The sequence below is a fragment of the Periplaneta americana genome, chromosome 6 (genome assembly GCF_040183065.1).
Source record: "Periplaneta americana isolate PAMFEO1 chromosome 6, P.americana_PAMFEO1_priV1, whole genome shotgun sequence".
NCBI classification, from domain to species: Eukaryota; Metazoa; Arthropoda; class Insecta; order Blattodea; family Blattidae; genus Periplaneta; species Periplaneta americana.
Genome location: NC_091122.1, coordinates 49,352,642 through 49,371,807, shown reverse-complemented (window position 1 = coordinate 49,371,807; position 19,166 = coordinate 49,352,642). Strand labels below are relative to the sequence as shown.

Sequence of the window (19,166 nt, the reverse complement as noted above, 5' to 3'; positions counted from 1 at the left end):
TAACCCGGAGCAACCTTATTAGATCTATTGAACCTGAAAATCTGAAGTCCATTGCACAGGAAGTGAATGAAGAACAGAGGAGAGTACCTTTAATTGCATGTGTATCTGATAAAATAGACGTTGTGGAGATACAGTACACCAGTGATGTCAAAGCAAGCGCATTTTTCTGACCTGGACGTCGTGCGCGGGCATCAAGCGCTAGGTTTGGAAGGAGGAATAAGCAGCCAGTTGGATTAAGAAAACAGTGGTGCACAAACTTCAAACGGAACGTGAAATTTTATGTCGTTATTTTTATATGGCTTCTTTCTGTTTGATATTTTCTATATTGTCTTTAAAACAAAAGTACTAACACCAATTTCTTAATATTACATTATGTTTTAAACGTTAATAACATAATGAAGAGTTAAGAAGGAATATTCAAATAAATTCCATAGCAGTACAACTATACTGTACTAAATGAATGAAACACATCATTCATGAAGAAAGTGATATCCCGAAAAAAGAGACTGAGTATGACATGATAAGTTGGAATTGATATTGATGGTATCTTTAGCCTTATAAAAGTAATCAATAAACCAATCAAAACAATATTACAGTACAAAGCAAAGTTACCTAGGTGGTGTATATGTTTTAACTGTAACTAATATTCCATAACAAAACTCTTATCGCATTATGGTTTTAAGGTGATATTGGTGAGCAACTTCCTATCATCAGAATATTAAATTATTTTCTCGAAATGTGCTGAAGCTACAGAGCTGACATTTTACAACACATGGGCACGTATCTTTTGCTTATGATGTAACAGCAGTTCCTTTAATTCATTTCCTTACAATCAATTTCCATGCGAATATTTTCAAAATTTCCAATACACTATCTGTAGTAATACGTATTTACGGTATATTATATTTACGAAAACATTCTGTAAGACTACTAAATAAATAGACCTATATCTGAAAATTTCACTTTTCTATAAAAACGTTGAGAAAATATTTATTTTGAATAAAAAAATCAAACTTTTGAAAAATGAGCATTAAAATTAAAACTTACATTCTTATAATGCACTTATACTACTCAGACACATCTTAAAATTAACATGGATACAGTTTTAATAAGTTCTCTTCCCTTTATCCATTGAATCAATTCTGGCCATCCCTGAATATAGCTCGAGCAAGCGGCATATACCAGCTCTTTCGTCTGTCTCTTTCCTTTCCGCTGTAAAGCGCTCAGGCTCTCCTGAGCTCTAAAGCGCGCGCTTGCTCCTACGGGCATCAATTGGCATGACTGCAGTAGACCGTGTTGTTTAGGCACAGTGAAAACGTAAGCAAAGTGCAGGTAACTCGTTAGGATATTATGGGGTTTTTCCAACAAACTGAAAGTAAGCAAAGCATTGCTATTTTTCTAAGTATAGGGAGAATTAAAGTAAATATTAACAAATGTTATATTCTGTGTGAAAACTGCAGTATAAAATCAGCTGCAACAGTCATTTTTCTTATCAGGACTTAAAAGAAATGAAGTAATTGATGTTTACATTGTCAAAATCGATAAATGTTAGTTTATTACTCCGTGTATAAGACTGTTTTCTACATTATCGGTCTTACTAATAAAAACTCTATATACAGACGTTTAACTGTCTTATACTTATACAATGAGTAGCTCGTTTATACGTCGTGTGTGAATTCCTTACTAATAATCACTACATACGTCGTGTATAACAGTATAACTGTTACACATCTACGTCATAGTTTCGTCACTACTTCGTTACGAAAGATAATAGAATATCTGAGATTCTCTATTGCATCCGGTAGAGCGCTCTAGTGTGGCGTGTTAAGTATCGATAGTACAACTGGCTCTAATCGATTACCACACTATATTTTGGTCAAAGAGTACAAGCTGCAGCAATATTATTCTAATTTTTCTGTGCTCTTTGGTTTGTTCTTCTGTGGTTACAAGGTAATCATCATCATAAAATGACAGTCGATAGGAACAGCTGTTAGAGGGGCGGCCATTTTTTCTCTATATACAACGCTTAAACAAGGGGTTTCGTGTATATAACTACTGCAAAGCATTTCCCATTGTATAGTTACAGCCTGTTTATACGTCCATCGCTTATGCATGGTTTATTAGTAACGTTTTCTGTCTGAACTCTGCATAAGTCTCGTATAAGCACAATACACGGTTTATTAGTAAGACTGTATGTATTTTACATTTAAACTACACGTAAAATTCGTACAGGCAATTTACTCACCCAACACTGTCGTTACATCATTAAGGGTATACGAACGTAAACGACTACAAATGTTATCAGAAAATGTAGGCTCTAAATTTGTAAAATTTTATAAGAAAATGAACTCACAATTGGACAAAAATTACAAGGTACCACAACAAGACTTGTTAGAACTTAAACATCTTATAAAATTATTTAAAAAAAGTTATTAATAATATTTTTAAGAAATTCACTTTTTACTTTAAATTAAATTTTCCAAAAGTTAAACATTTTCACACATTATTTCATAACTCCACAACCATTAGAGATAGAATTCTGAAATTTTGTACACCGATTTAACATCAGTCTGTGTAAAAAGTAGACTACAATAATGCCCATTTCTATGAAAATAGAATAATTAGGTCACAAATATTATGTGAATTTTAATATATTTTATACAGGACAAACAAAAAATTAATTATATTAAAATTAACAACTCTGCATTTCTAAGGGTATTCTACTTTTCAGAAATAAGTGTTTATTACATGCAGGCGAAATATTAAAGATGTCAGAGAGACCATATAATGTAACTGCAGAATTCTTTTTTTTTTCCTTACTACTCTGATAAAACTGGTTTGAAAAATATTATTAGTAACCTTTTTTTTATACTTTTATCAGATATTTAAGTTCTAATAAGTCTTGTTGTGGTACCTTGTAATTTTTGTCCAATTGTGAGTGCATTTTCTTATAAAATTTTAAAAATTTAGAGCCTGCATTTTCTGATAATACTTTTTTTTAGTAGATTATTTTACGACGCTTTATCAACATCTGGGTTATTTAGCGTCTGAAGGTGATAATGCCGGTGAAATGAGTCCGGGGTCCAACACCGAAAGTTACCTAGCATTTGCTCATATTGGGTTGAGGGAAAACCCCGGAAAAAACCTCAACCAGGTAACTTGTCCCGACCGGGAATCGAACCTGGGCCACCTGGTTTCGCGGCTAAACGTGCTAACCGTTACTCCACAGGTGTGGACCTGATAATACTGGTGGTCGTTCACGTACATATACCCTTAATGACATGAAGGCTGAGGTACTGTATGGCCAGGTTACAACTGAAATGTGTTTTGTATCGCAGAAATTGAATGGGGATACGTTTCTCGTGCTTACAACGAATACTTTATGCATACCGGTAGTCTCTGCGGGTAAATTCCTATCTTTATTAACAGTGATACTGTGCATTTGCTTCCATAAATTGTACACAGATCACTTGTGTTACATGCTATGAAATATAAGGTAGGTTCACTTTTTGTAAGTAGCAAGTCTGTGTGTTGAGGTTACGTTATGAAATTGAAAGCTTTGTAGAATGATGTTACGCATCTGTTACGGAAGACGGATATTTATGTTTAACTAGGAGCGTGAAGTTGAGACGCAATCTTGTCTTCCTGTAGACGCCAGTATCCTGATTTTAAGTCCTGCATACAGCATGAATGTTTATGTATTACCAATGTGATGATATCTGTTGTCTTAGGTGGAGACCAGGCCTCGTGTCGACCGCACTTCACAGAACTCCAACTCTTCATCCGCCAAGAGTCGGACCAGATTTGAGGTAAATTTCCAACTTCATTTTTAAGGTTTTAGTAACTTCTGTGTATAGTCCATTCGTTTTCGTAAGCTACATCGCACTTTAGCAGACTCATTCATTCATTCATTCATTCATTCATTCATTCATTCATTCATTCATTCATTCATTCATTCATTCGTTCATTCATTCATTCATTCATTCATTCATTCATTCATTTATTTTATTCCATAGATCTTACATGAGCAATGAAGCTTTAAGATGTGGAACATGTCAACATTTTACAATATTACAATTACAATTTTTACAAATTTTTATAGTTTTACAATTTAGTAATTTTCTACAATTTTTACAATTTTGTACAATTTTTTTACATTTTGGCGAGATGTAGTGAGATGAAATGAGGTCCGAGGATTCGCCAAAATATTACCCGGCATTTGCCTTTTCGGTGGGGGAAACCTCGGAAAAACCCAACCAGGTAATCAAATCAAAGGGGGTAATCAAATCAAAGGGGTTGATGCCAAGGACTCGCCATAGACCATCCGGCTTCAGTCCCACGGCTGGGGAAAACCTCCGAAGAAACCAAAGTCCAAAGGGGGATCCAACCCAAGCCCGAACGCAGCTCCGGATCAGCAGCCCAGCGAGTCTGCCGACTGAGCTACATCGATGGCTCTACTAAAAGTATACAATACATAGCCAATCAGATTATTAAATTTACAAACGCAAACGATCATTCATAAGTTGACCTACATTATAATACAAAACAATTTAATTAAATTTAAGGCATAAACAATTCAAGCAGTTGTGATATACAGAAATTGATAATACATATCATGCAAACTACTTCAAATTACAAACACAAACAATTTATCAGTAGAGCTATATAGATTACTATTCAATTTAAAGCATATACAATTTATCGGCCAAAACTATACAAATATATACAATACAAAGTAGCATACTTTCATTAAGCTATACAAATTTGTGCAATTAATATCAAGTAGGTTAATTCAATTTATAATCATAAACAATTCATCAGTTGAGCTATACATATTACCATTCAATTTACAGTACGTCTATATACAATTCATCAGTAGAGCTACACAGACTAGTAATCATTTTAAGAACATATACAATTCATCAGCCAAACTATACAAACATATACAATCAAATTAGTTCAATTTAGAAACTTATTTTCGTTAAGCTATACAATTCATATGAAGTAGATTAATTCAATTTATAAGCTTAAACAATTCATCAGTTGACCTATACAGTATACTATTCAATTTACAGTATATACAATTCATCAGTTATGCTAAACAAAAAAATACAATTCATAGTAAACAGATTAAGTCAATATAAAAACATATTTTAGTTGAACTATATAAAATTGTACATGTCATTTAAGTAGAATAATTTAATTCACAAGCATAAACAATTCATCAATTGTGTAGAAGGTTTGAGTATGTAGAAATTTGGTTAAATCTTTTCTGAACCTTTTCTCGTTGTTCTTCAAATCTTTAAGATAATTAGGCAGTGCATTAGGCAGCAGTACCTCCACTCCAGCGAAACAAACCCCCGCCCTTCATTCCTTCCCAGCTACTGAACACGTAGCTATCAGCGCTTACACTTCCCTCAAATCCATTTTAATATTATCTTCCCATCTACGTCTCGGCCTCCCCAAAGGTCTTTTCCCCTCTGGCCTCCCAACTAACGCTCTATATGCATTTCTGGATTCGTCCATACGTGCTACATGCCCTGCCATCTCAAACGTCTGGATTTAATGTTCCTAATTATGTCAGGTGAAGAATACAATGCGTGCAGCTCTGCGTTGTGTAACTTTCTCCATTCTCCTGTAACTTCATCCCTTTTAGCCCTAAATATTTTCCTAAGAACCTTATTCTCAAAAACCCTCAATCGCTGTTCCTCTCTCAAAGTGAGAGTCCAAGTTTCACAGCCATACAGAACAACCGGTAATATAACTGTTTTATAAATTCTAACTTTCAGATTTTTTGACAGCAGACTAGATGACAAAAGCTTCTCAACCGAATAATAACAGGCATTTCCCATATTTATTCTGCGTTTAATTTCCTCCCGAGTATTATTATTATTATTATTATTATTATTATTATTATTATTATTATTACTATAGAGTAATTATGTAGGAGATTAAGCCAATTGAATCATTTTTGTTGTTATTGTAGTTTTATCTTGCCCCTTTTGTAATTTAAAAATTAAAATTAAAATGACCGCTAATGTTCCTATATAAAAATCTAGCGAACTTACGACCGATTCCCAGTCGGCAAGAAAAGTGTCTCTCATTCCTAGAGGAATAGAGTGTGTCTCCCTTGTAATGCGTTCGTCGATTGTTATCTTAAACGGTGGTCTTGTGCTAGTCTGAGCGTATGATATGAGAGTACTGTACGTAGGCCTGCTTATAAACGGCTAATTTTTGTTCGTAGTTATGACTGGAACAGAGACCGAAAAGACTATGTTCTCCCATTTGATGTATGTAGATGATGATGGTGGTGAAAATTATAATAGTGGTTCCACGTAGATTATAGTTTGGCAGTTATGTAACTGTCCTTCACCACTTGGCGACCTTGGATGTATTACTGACAGTCAAATAAAAACTTCCGCTCTTCATTTTATGTGTAACGTTGATAGTTGCTATTAATGTGATGTGAGCAATTTATTCACTACGGGAAATACCGAGATTAATGTTTATAGCAAATATCACTAGAGCGTCGAGCGGCGATAAATAAACCCATAGCAACCGAAGTACCAATACGCGAAACAAAAACGCTACGAACTTATGCACCAGCCCAATAGTATTGAAGTCCTGTGGTCTTGTGTGTGGAATTGTCAGACAAATTTGCGTACGCCATAAAAATTGTTACGGAAAAAGTGACTAGTTTATTCGAAGACTTTATTTCGTATAAGGAATGTAGGAAGTATTACGACGCCCCGAAAGATTGGCGTGGGACTTTAACGAAAATGCACTTTTCAACATATTTGCTAGTAAAATAAGTAATTTTTAGGATTGACTCGTTCTCCGTCGATAAGTGTACAGTCATTTATCCAAAGATCGATATTATATGAATGGTGAATTTGCAGAAGGACTTCAGTCCACATTTTGGGGGTTTTGAGTTGAGAGCATGATTATGTTACTGTGTACAAGGGGCATCGTTTAGTAGCAGAATGACTTTAATCCATGACTTTTGTATAGTTTTTATTACCAGCAGAATATTAAAGGCAGTCGTGGACTTAAGTTGTTTTTCTGTCAAGTACTGAAGAAACTTACATAATAGCCTATGTAATTTTAATCGTACACTCAGCTGACAAATTGTTTTTTGTCTGTTGTCATTGGTAATTCTTTCCGAACTTATCTCACGTTTACCATTCCTTCCAGTGCATCCTTCAGTAGGCAGTTCTATTCAGCCAGTGACACAACCAATTCCCTTTCTACTTCTTGATCATTTTCAGCATCATTCTTTCTCCATACTTTCCAACACAGTGGTTTATCCCCGATCAATGAAACCAAAATTCAAGATATTCGTAAAATGCTTAAGTACATTCGTGTTGAAGAAGACGTGAATACATTTTACGAAAACATTATAGCATGGGAGACAACAAAGAATTGAAAGATGAAACTAAGCTGTGGTCTCGTTATAACACTCCTAAGAGTTGTCTGTGCTCTTGTGATTAACAAATTGTTCAAAATAATGTTGTTCAACAATTGCAATAAGGTTATTTTATGATTTTGGTATAAATACATTTAGTTAAACATGATTATGTGTCAGTAACCTAATAATTATAATGCAGGATTGAAGTTAATTTGCGTAACAACCTAAGTCCTGAAGATAATTAAATTTTTTACGACCTGAAGAAGAACACAAAAGTATGATTTTTTTATAATAAAACTATTTCTCTTACATATAAAAAAACTATATTGTAACAATATATGGTTCAGCCAGGCTAAAAAACAGTTTTCTTTAATTTTCTCAAAATTACTTCTAGGGACTTAAGTCGTTTTGCAAATTCACCATTCATATATAATTCCGTAGCGATTTTTCATAAGTTTATTAAACGCATCAGATACACATAAGAGAGAAGTTAATCATCAACAATATATTCTCCGTCACTATTTACAACAGTCTGCCAACGTTGGAGTAATTTTTCGATTCCACGCCTGTAGAAATTGCGTGGTTTTGAGTTAAAGAATTCGTCAAACCATGTTCGGAACGCATTTTCATCCGGAAAGGAAGTTCCTTGAAGGTTGTTCGATAGAGAGCGGAAAAGGTGAAAATCTGTGGCACAAGTTCAGGTGAATAAGGTGGGTAGGGAATGACTTCCCAACTCAACTCGTGGATAATGTTTTGTGTCAGGTTAGCAGAGTGCGGAACAGAGCAGAGCTCCAGGACACATACATAACCAAATAGACTATACAGGATGAAAGTAAATTCAAACGACAAACTGTGAGGACTGATAGGAAACATTATTTGAAGTATTTTGAATTAGTAACCCACATGACGGAAAAATTTTGTTTCTTATGTTAGCAACAGGGCGCGGAAGTGTCCAGGGAAGAATCCGATGATAAAATTACTTCCTGTAGTACATAGTCGCTCACACTGTACAACTCATTACAATGTAAGGCATTCTGTTTACAAATCGACTATCCAAAAAGTGCAATGGTTTGGAATACCTTGACAGCAGTTTTCGTGATAGATGGATTGGGAGTGGTGGTCCAGTATTCTGGCCTATTAGGTCACCTGATCTAAGCCAGTTAAATGTTTGGTTTGTGTGGGGACCGAAGTTTATCGTATTCCGGTTGCTTCAGCCGAAGATCTTGTAGCACGGGTCGTTCCTGCAGCCCGTAAATTAAGAGAAATTCGTGATATGTTTGAAATGGCCAAGTAATCAATAATTATAAGTTGGAGAGCCTGTATCGAATCAAGTGGACCACACTTTGAAGGAAATCTGCTGTAATTTGTTTTTGTTAGTTGATTATGCAATTGCATCCTAGTGCTAATTTTTGCTTTTGGATGTGCAGTTTTAGAATATGAATTCGATTTTTGCTAACTAATTATGGTTTGTTAAAATTATAAATTAAAATTGTGCTACAAGTAAAATTAAAAGTAAACTAATAACGCATATGTAGTTTTCAAATAATGTTAACACCGTATCTTGTGAATAATTGATTTCTGACCTCAATTTGTTTACTTGGATGTCCTCTAGAAATCCTGGAAGTTTTTTGGTTGAATTTAAATACATCCTGTTTATACACACATTCATTAGCCTTTTCCGCTCGAATGATTCCATTAGAATCTGATACTTGAAAATAAAGGTGTTATTAAATATAGTAATAAATACAAATATTTAGGTGTTACAATCACAGATGTTGGAAGGAACCATGTATAAATGAAAGAACGCTTGAAGAAAGAAAAATATGCAATATCCACTCTTAATCAAGTATTATGGGATAATAAAATCAGAATTGAAACTTAACATAAAATTTATAAATCAGTTGTGAGAGGTACAACTTTATATGAGGCAGAAACTTGGCAATTGCAAAACGTATTCAAAAATAATTTTTTGGCCTTAGAAATGGATTATTGGAGACGATCAGCAGGAATTTCAAGAAGAGATAAAATTAGAAACGATATAATCAGAGAGAAAATGCAAGTTAAGAATGATATTGTAGAGGATAATTTCACAAAACAACTAATATGGAATGGGCATATGATGCGAATGAATACGGAAGGATTACCAAGGTTAGCATATGATTGGACCCCATCAAGAAGAAGAAAAAGAGGAAGACCTATGACAACATGGAAAAAGGGCATTCTGGAAGCTATGCAAAGACAATTAGGAGAGTACCTATGGAGAGATAGAGGGGAGTGGTAGCTTGCAGTGCGATACATTTATCAGTGACTGTAAATTAATATTTGGCTGTCAGAAAATGTCAAAAAGCATTGTAAACTGACTAATATACTGTATATATGATTCCATTTGGAATCACTAACATTTCTGTAATCTCTGACTCATGATTTGCCTGATCATTCCATATGGTATCCTCAGAAGTAGTTTCGTTCTTTATCGATAGATTGTAGCACCCGCCAGTTCCTTGGCCTGCTGTTATTAGGAAGAGGATTGCTTTGCTTTTTGTTTTTCCATGGTGTCTCCACAGAGACAAATTCAGGTCAGAAAGGGTTAAATTTTGGACTTTTTCTTATGCTTGACATATTTTCTGTCTCTTTTACAGTACCTGGCCACATTATTATAATCACTCACATTTTTATTATATTTTACATATTACTTCCTCATTTGAACTCTGGTTTCCTTTCTTAAGCAGAATTCACATTACATATTTAATTTTTAAACAATATTTAGTCTTTAAGTATTAAATACAGTATTTAATTTAGAGTTTTTATCAGTTTCCTTGACAATTTCAGGTTTGCTTCTCCGATGAATCAACCTTTCAGTGTTTGATGGACAAAGCAATGTTTGTTCGTCGACGAAAGGGAGAAAAGTTTGCTCCTGGATGCCTGGTTAACACAGTTAAACACCCGATATCAGTCATGATATGGTCTGTGATATCAGGAAAATGTTCAGGATGACTCTACATTGTTCAGGGAACAATGAAACAAGATCAATATATCCAGGTATTGGAAAACAGGCTGAACGAATGGTTCCCAAATGGGGAGAAATATATTTTTATGCAAGATGGTGCATCTTGCCACACTGCTAGGAGAGTCAAAACGTTTCTGGCTTCCAAAAACATTCCACTTTTGCCATGGCCAGGAAACTCACCGGATTTGAATCCCATTGAAAACGTCTGGGAACTCGTAAAAAGAGAGATGGCAAAAGAATTTATTACTACGTACCAGAGTTCGACTTATTGAGAGGCTGATACATGTTTGGAATCACAATGAGAGGATCCAGGAAATAATACAGAAGTGTATTGTAAGCATGCCAAAGAGAACTGAAGTTGTAATTAAAGCCAAAGGAGGTCGTACGAAATACTGAAATTTCTGTAAAAATGAGGTGTGGTTGGTTATTTATCAATATTTCTTGAATTAACATTGTTATAATTGTAATTATACTTAATATTGTTTGAAAATTAAATATGTAATGTGAATTCTGCTTAAGAAAGGAAACCAGAGTTCAAATGAGGAAGTAATATGTAAAAATATAGTAAAAATGTGGCCAGGTACTGTACACTCGAACTCTAACGGAAAAGTATGTGCTCTGGACCTCTTTTGCGGGAAGATGGCAGCCTAGCCGATGCTTAGTACATAATTACCGAATACGTATTTGTGCATTAACTTACTTCATCATGCTATTATGCCCCCTCCCAAGGAAGTACGTAGTTCTACATCCGCCTGTGAGTATGTCATTATAGACTAGTTTCATAATATACCATTTATCGCTGAATAGCTGAAGTTTGGATAACAAGAGTAACAAAAACATCTGTCATTGTAGTACAGACGAAGAGCCCTCGTTCACTTGAAGACGAGTGGCTCTTGCATGGGCATGGAAGCTGCAGCACTCGAGGCGGATCCGGTCGTGACGCGGGTTAATCCCACACAGAGGCGGATCATCCAAGGATTGATGCAATGCACTGAGTCACGAGCCGCTGTGCACGTCACGGCCATGTGTTAACACCGCTCGTCTGTCTCACTTTGTACTTATTTATTTATTGAGCGTCTTATTGCTAGCAAGAGAGAAATGATACGTACCGTAGCTCTTTGTGGCTCTTGTACTAGCACCACTCACCTAGTTTCGGATGCGAAATTAAACCAGAGGCCTCATGTTTACAGCGCAGAAAAACTTTGAGTTGGATAAAATTACACTGAACAACAAATTTTTACTTTTCGTCTTGCTCCGAAATAAAAGTAGGTGAATATTACTAATATGTGTGCCCTAAATCTTGCTCCATCACGTACCGTTTTCCGGGGAAAGTGAATTGAATTTTTAATGAAAAAATTCTTCTTTTTTATTTTCACTGCTACTGATAAAACTACAACATACTAGGTATTCAAAATGCCTCATAATTAGACAATGGATGCGGTATGACTTAAGGAAAAGTGAAGTTGTTTCGTTTCAGAGTATATGGCACGTGCCGCGTCGTCCGTCTTTTGTGTACCTGGCGAGTACAGCAGCGTACAGAACGAAGGAACCCCGATCCGTTAATAGTAAAATTGCAACGCAATGTGTGCAGTTGTGTTATTCTGCTCAAGTATTTAGTAGCGTTGAATATGTTGTGCTGATCCATTCATAATGGAAAAACGTTAAATTCGCTCAGGGATACGAAATGCAATTAAGAAGTATGAGAATAACATTTTATGTATTAACGAAGACAATATAGTGTGTAATATATGTAAAATTGAAATAAAAACCAGAACAACTCAGGCTATAAAGAAACATTGCAACAGTACATCGCACAGGATATGCGTTGAAATGAAATCTGAGGAACCATCTACATCATCATCATCATCATTTAGTTGTGCGGGTCTAACGACACGTGCAACATGATGCTCAGTACAAATATTCCTCTAAAGAAATTGAGTGATCCCCATTTTAGAGGTTTTCTTCAGAAATTCTCTCGATACAAAAACTGTTTAAGCGATAGGCGAAGACGATTCAGCTTCGACAACTTACGAGAATATATCGTCGTTTACTGCAACGCTGGTAATTGCATCAATGATGACGAGGACTGAACCTTGCAAGGTATGTACTACAGTACGTTATTTTTCTTTTTCTTCTGACTGTACGGAGATTTGTATGTATGTATTTATTTACACTGCAAGTGGGCATGCACCCGGTGGCAGTGGTATACACAATATAAACAATACACAATAAAGAAATGATAAACAATATTTACAATACACAATACAATTATACAATACACAATAGGCCTACAATTTTATACACAATATAATAAGAATACACAATATAATTTAACACAATAATAAAACATAAATAAAATACCTAATTTTACATTACAACCTACATTATTATGTACAGGCACTACATAAGTTTCAATAGTCTTTCACTTTACTCTCATCTCACTCACTGTAGTGGCACTATGACGCATTTCACTGACACTTTAGCACACATTTCATTGACACTATAGAACACATTTCATTGACGCTATAAATTATCACTGATCGGAACTATTCACTGCACTGTAAAACCACAACTTCACTGACTCACCTCGCTTCACTGATACAACAGTTCAAATAAGTCAAATAATTACACCCTTATGCATACTGTACTTATAAACAGAACTACATTTAAACTAAACATTTCTAGTCTAAGACCCACTTACACGCTATTTTTAAATAATTTACAATTCAAACCAAGGAAGTAACTCGTCAGGCTAATTAAATACATGTCACCTTAAAAATTAAATGTTAAATGTCGCCTTAATTTTAATTTGCACTTTATACACAACTTTTTAAATTATTCTTGAATCTCCTTAAGGAAGGACAGCCCTCAAAGACCGCTGCAGGTAAGTCATTCCAATCATTTATAGTTCTATTTAAAAATGAGAATTTACCTACATCCGTTTTCTGTTTCCTACATTTGATTTTAAAATCATGATCGTTCCTACCATAGTACGTTGGCTTTTCTAACTGAGCCGTTATGTCTACCCATGCTTTCTGACCTAGATGTGCTCTATACAATGATGTTATTCTAGGTTTCCTACGTCTGTTTTCCAAAGTTTCCCATTTAAATTCTTTTATCGTATCGTTCCCATCTTCTCTTTTACCTTTAACAAATTTAGCTGCCCTATACTGGATTCTTTCTAAGGAGTTTATCTGATATATTCTATAGGGATCCCAACATGTAGTTCCGTATTCCATTAACGGTCGCACTAACGTTAGATATGCTATTTTCCTTGATTTGGGGCTAGCCTTTCTCAAGATTCTCATAATAAAGTGAAGTGCCCTCCATGCTCTACCCGTAACATTATCAACATGCTCTCCCCAAGAAAGTTTGGAGTTTAAATACACTCCTAGGTATTTACAAAATTGTTCTTGCAGAATTACAACACCACTGAATTCGTAATTAAGACTAGTTTCCTCTCGGGTTTTACAAAATGTTATAGATTTACTTTTAGAACCATTTACTTTCATCCTATGCATTAACGCCCAGTTATAAATTTTATTCAAGTCTGTTTGAATAGCATCTACATCTGAATTATTTCTAATCTTTCTATAGATAATGCAGTCATCTGCAAATAGCCTCACATTTGATGTAATATTCTGGTATAGGTCATTTACGTATATTATAAAGAGTAATGGGCCCAGAACGCTGCCCTGTGGCACCCCTGAACTTATATTTCCAATTTCCGATATGTCATAACCTACTCTAACTCTCTGGGTTCTACCTTTTAAGAATTCTTGGATCCATAGCACCACTCTTTTATCTATTCCTAGCCTACTTAACTTATCTATAAGTAGCATATTGACGTCGTCTGTTTACGTTTAAAACCTGTTCAGCCAATGGTCTGAAATGTAACATATAGTAAATGTGCACTTACATTCAACGATAACTCATCCCGCATCCACTGTCTAGTTATGATACTTAACACTCGCGATATGACCAAAGATGTTAAAGCGAGTATAACTTACAGCGAGAGAAAAAGAATACTTAAGAAATGTGTACTGGATACAAAAATGATTTTACATAGTTTAAAACACACAAAACACAACAAGTAAAAATATTTTATACTTATAATGAGAAAAATCTCAGAATTTGGACTTAACTTTTAAAAGGATTTTCTGGATGAATTCCGTTTATAACTAGACCTGGGACTGTCTTTTACAAGAAACCAACAATAGTCTGCAAACATGCTGTATGATGATCTTCCTTTACATTGCCGTTCCATTTGAGATATTTCTTGATGAAATCTTTCCCTATGCTCGCCGCTTACCGCTCCAAGGATAGGAGGAAAGAAATCCAAATGAGAATGTAAAAAGTGTATTTTGAGAGAAATTTAGACTCCATTTTGTCATGTGCACTTAACATGGTTTCCAAAGTTGGATGTAGTTGTCTGTCAACACTCTATATGATGCTGTATTAAATGGTAAAAGAATTGTAACCGGATGTGACCGGCTATATTAAGACTCGCATTATTTTTGGAGAAATTTGAAAAAAAAAATTCTGTTGTAATATTTAAACCGTACTATAAGAAGAAAAATTCTTGACAGACTTGAAATTGAAGTTACACTATACTATATTTGGCAAGTTTCTGGACTCTGCTGCACCTTTGCAATGACTTCTAATTTCTGTAAAACAAATTTTATAGCCTAATCCGTCTGCAGAAGTTCTTCTGGTTGTCATAGTTTTGAAGCATCGTGTGGTTCTTCTCCTATTATTACCGCGTCACGTGACTACGGTTTAAAATTTGACGCGGGCAGAATCTATCAACTGGCCTAACGGACTACAGTAAGAACGTACCTTCCTGAACAGATTCCATGTCTCACAACACAATAAATCATTAACAATTTTCACTTTTTCACCTATATAAGTTCAGAATATGTGCGTCAGATACGTATGCAACATCCGACGATATGATCACATATCACCATCCTTCGCAAGTCTTTCGTGGCTCCGACTTAAAGAACGCAGAAATTTACACTCTTTGTCTTTACTCTTTCGAATTCTGCACACTTCAACACCAAATTACCTTTCGTCTCGTTTCTCTTATCTATACTCTAACCACGACGTAAATACCAGATCACTTATCTGTGGCGCTTTAAGTATACCTCTTCATAGAACATCTCGTTATTCATCATCTTTTACAGTAGCCACCTCGCGACAATGGAATTCCCTGTCACAAAGTATTAGGGGCTGCAAGACAATAAACACTTTTAAAAACAGCTTAAAAGATAACCTTCTTAGCATTTCATTCCAATCATACTGACTTAAACTATCACTGACTACATTGTTACTCCTTCCTTTAGACCTGCATCCTGATAGTGCTCTATTTTCAAAATTGTCTCATAATAATCTCTTTCTATTATCTAACATTATTTGAAATATATTAACATTCTATGTATTTCAGTGTTTAATTAATAGTTCATAGTATTTTGTTGTTTAATTCGTAAATAACTCTTATATACTTGTAATTCGTATCTAAATCAAATTTTTGAATTCTTTGTAAGTTCATACGGCCTTAACTCTGCCATCTAAAATAAATCATTATTATTATTATTATTATTATTATTATTATTATTATTATTATTATTATTATTATTATTATTATATAAAAAGCCTGTCTGTCTACGACTGAACCGGAGCGAAAAGTATTAGAAACATTCCATTGTTCATACTCTTCTGAAAAGAGCTTGCTGCTAATAAAACGGTAAAAGCTATTCCTCACAACATTCTTCAAATGCTAAAGAACATGAATTGATATTCATCTATGCCTAACTAAACTAGTCGAAATTTGATTTTTGTCCACCTAGATTGGGAAAATTGTACATCGTGCGCTGTAGAAAAAGGCAAATTCATCTCTCGTCATGTACTGTCTACCACGTGCTCTCACTGCACGAATTGGCAACGTTGACCTCTTCGAATAGAGATGAAGTCTGGCTGTGTTTACTAGAGATATTTGGAGTCGGTTAATGCAGGGATCGACTCAGAACATATAATCTGTTTTTTTATTTTTTAGATATGTATAAAAGAGGCTGGTATCAATAAAAAAACTGATTACGTGTTTGACGATTAAACTCATTGTGGGCGTCCTTGGGGCCTAAAAAGAGTACGAATTAGCGACCATGGGTCTGGTGGTCTGTCCTAAAGCTGTAGGAATACGAATGTAGAAATTCAAATTGATTTTTCTGCTTTATCACGGCAGTATGGATAACAATAATATATCGAAGGTATGCAGTGTGCTTTTTAGCTTCGTTCTGAGTAGAAGGTTAGTGTATACCGATATAGGAATAGCCTGGAAGGCATATGAAAGTTGATTGAATATATTCAGACAAACAGAACACTTACCGACATAATTGGCGTCTGGAGGTAACTTATTCTTGCAGTTTTACGTAGGTTTAATTCTCGCTTAGTGTCATTATGACAGCTCCGACGTGTATTTACTAACTATAGTATATATTGTACACCGGTGCTTCTGTATGGTTGTGAAACTTGAACTCTCACTTTGAGAGAGGAACAGAGAGAGAGAGAGAGAAAGAGTAAGGGTGTTTGAGAATAAGGTGCTTAAGAAAATATATGGGGCTAAGAGGAATGAAGTTATAGAAGAATGGAATAAGTTACATAACGCAGAACTGCACGCATTTTATTATTCACCTGACATAATTAGGCACATTAAATCCAGACGTTTGAGATGGGCAGGGCATGTAGCACGTATGGACGAATTCAGAAATGCATATAGAGTGAGAGGCCGAAGGGAAAAAGACCTTTGGGGAGGCCGAGACGTAGATTGTGGGATAATATAAAAATGGATTTGAGGGAGGTGGGATATGATGATAGGGACTGGATTAATCTTGCTCAGGATAGGGACCGATGGCGGGCTTATGTGAGGGCGGCAGTGAACCTCCGGGTTCCTTAAAAGCCATAAGTATGTATATACAGAGTGTTTCTGAGGTGGTGTTACAAACTTTCAGGGATGATGGCGAAGGGCACATGTATCAATTTGAGATAAGGAACCCTGGTCCGGAAATTACTGAGTCGAAAGTTATAAACAAAAATAGTTGTGTTGAAATGTAATTGTAATTTGGCACCACGTGCCCTTCTTCCCTTCACTTTTGGAACAGTCGTGGAAAAATGATATGGGCCGGATGTCTCCTACGTGGGCACTTACACCCGATACAATCTGTGAGCTTGTCTACTGTTCCCATTGGCTCATCCGTATTCGAAAATCAGGTCTGCTTATTCCGCTCTCGTGTACTCCTCCATTTCACTAGGACTGATCGACTGGACACTGCAACTTGTACACATACACTGCTGTCTACAGACGTGCATATGAGGACCGACCGTCCGTTACACATTATACTATCTGCATTGCTTTAGTGTAGTTTCCTGTCCCCATCCCTCAGACAGCACACTGAATGGAATACTGTAAGTAGAAAACGTAAACGTCAGATGAATACAGTATGTGTAAGATGTATAGATAAATATACACAAATAAGGTGTACAGAGGAATAAAGTTATTTCATTTCCACACAATTATTTTTGCTTATAACTTTCGACTCAGTCATTTCCGGACCATGGTTCCTTATCTCAAATTGATACATGTGCCCTTCGCCATCATCCCTGAAAGTTTGTAACACCACCTCGGAAACACCGTGTATATAATAAATAATAATAATCAATAATAATAATAATCATCATCATCATAATCCGTGGCGTTAAGCCCTTAAGAGCCCAGACCGACCAGTCGGCTTAGGCCCCAAATGAAAGGGAAATTGTGAAGGGCGAAGTAACACTTTTTTAATAAGGGATAATAGGGTCGTATTCCTAAATAGGCTATTATTTCTAAAATAAGCAATTACTACCACCATAAAACTTGGACAGTCGCTTTTAAATGAGTATAACATGCATTTTGAATTAAGTTCCGTAACTTATCCATGTATTGGGGGTCCCTATCACCACGGCATGGCGCGTCCTCAGGTTGCGTATCGAGTAGACGGCCTCCAGATATGGAGGGTAGCTGTGAATATATTGAATAAGCAGTCGCAGACAGCCGATGAGGGGTGGTCCTCCAGCTTGAGGGTTGGGCGAAGGGCTAACAACCCATCACCGTAAAAAACAGCTTGTTAGGAATCCTTCAAATAAGAGAATGGATTAATCTTGCCCAGGATAGGGACCAATGACGGGTTTATGTGAGGGCGGCAATGAACCACCGGGTTCCTTAAAAGCCAGTCATTAAATAAGTAAGTAAGTTCCTTAACTTATGCACAAAGGAATAAAGTAGGCAAAATGGGCAATGTTCGAGCTTGAATTATGAGTTAGAATTATAAAACGATTTATGCCAAATAGGTCTACTCGTAACAGTCAAGGAAATTTTATTCAATTGCCGAAGATTTTCATCCACATTTCAAAATAACACATTCCTAGAAGTCGTATTCAGCGCGTCTTATCAAACCAACGACACAAACTTCAGATAGTGGAGACAGCTCAGAGCGAAATGTAACAAGAGCGAAAGAAGCCAAGGAAACTATCAGGCATAAATCAAACTTGCGAGGAATGCAATGCTGCTCTATTGTATTAATAAATAATTCTCGTTTGCAAGAGCAATGTAGTGCCGTTCACGGCGAACTGGTAAAGCGGCGAGTGGGCCGTGGATTGTACGTAACTCAACGCCAGGTAAACCACCTCGAGAAAACAACACGCGACCTCTCTCACCTC

The 19,166-nt window shown here is 35.7% G+C and overlaps 1 protein-coding gene across 7 annotated transcripts in view; it reads left to right on the top strand.

Moving 5' to 3' along the window:
• cyc (basic helix-loop-helix ARNT-like protein cyc) overlaps window positions 1-19,166 on the top strand; it is a 542,159-nt gene that overhangs the window by 231,809 nt on the left and 291,184 nt on the right. For 5 of the 7 annotated variants that reach the window (XM_069828074.1, XM_069828068.1, XM_069828069.1 and 2 more), the window contains exon 2: window positions 3,732-3,809. The exons of the other annotated variants lie outside the window; for them this stretch is intronic. The gene's annotated coding sequence lies outside the window, so the exon portion shown is untranslated. The remainder of the gene's footprint in view (window positions 1-3,731; window positions 3,810-19,166) is intronic. 7 annotated transcript variants of the gene reach the window in all.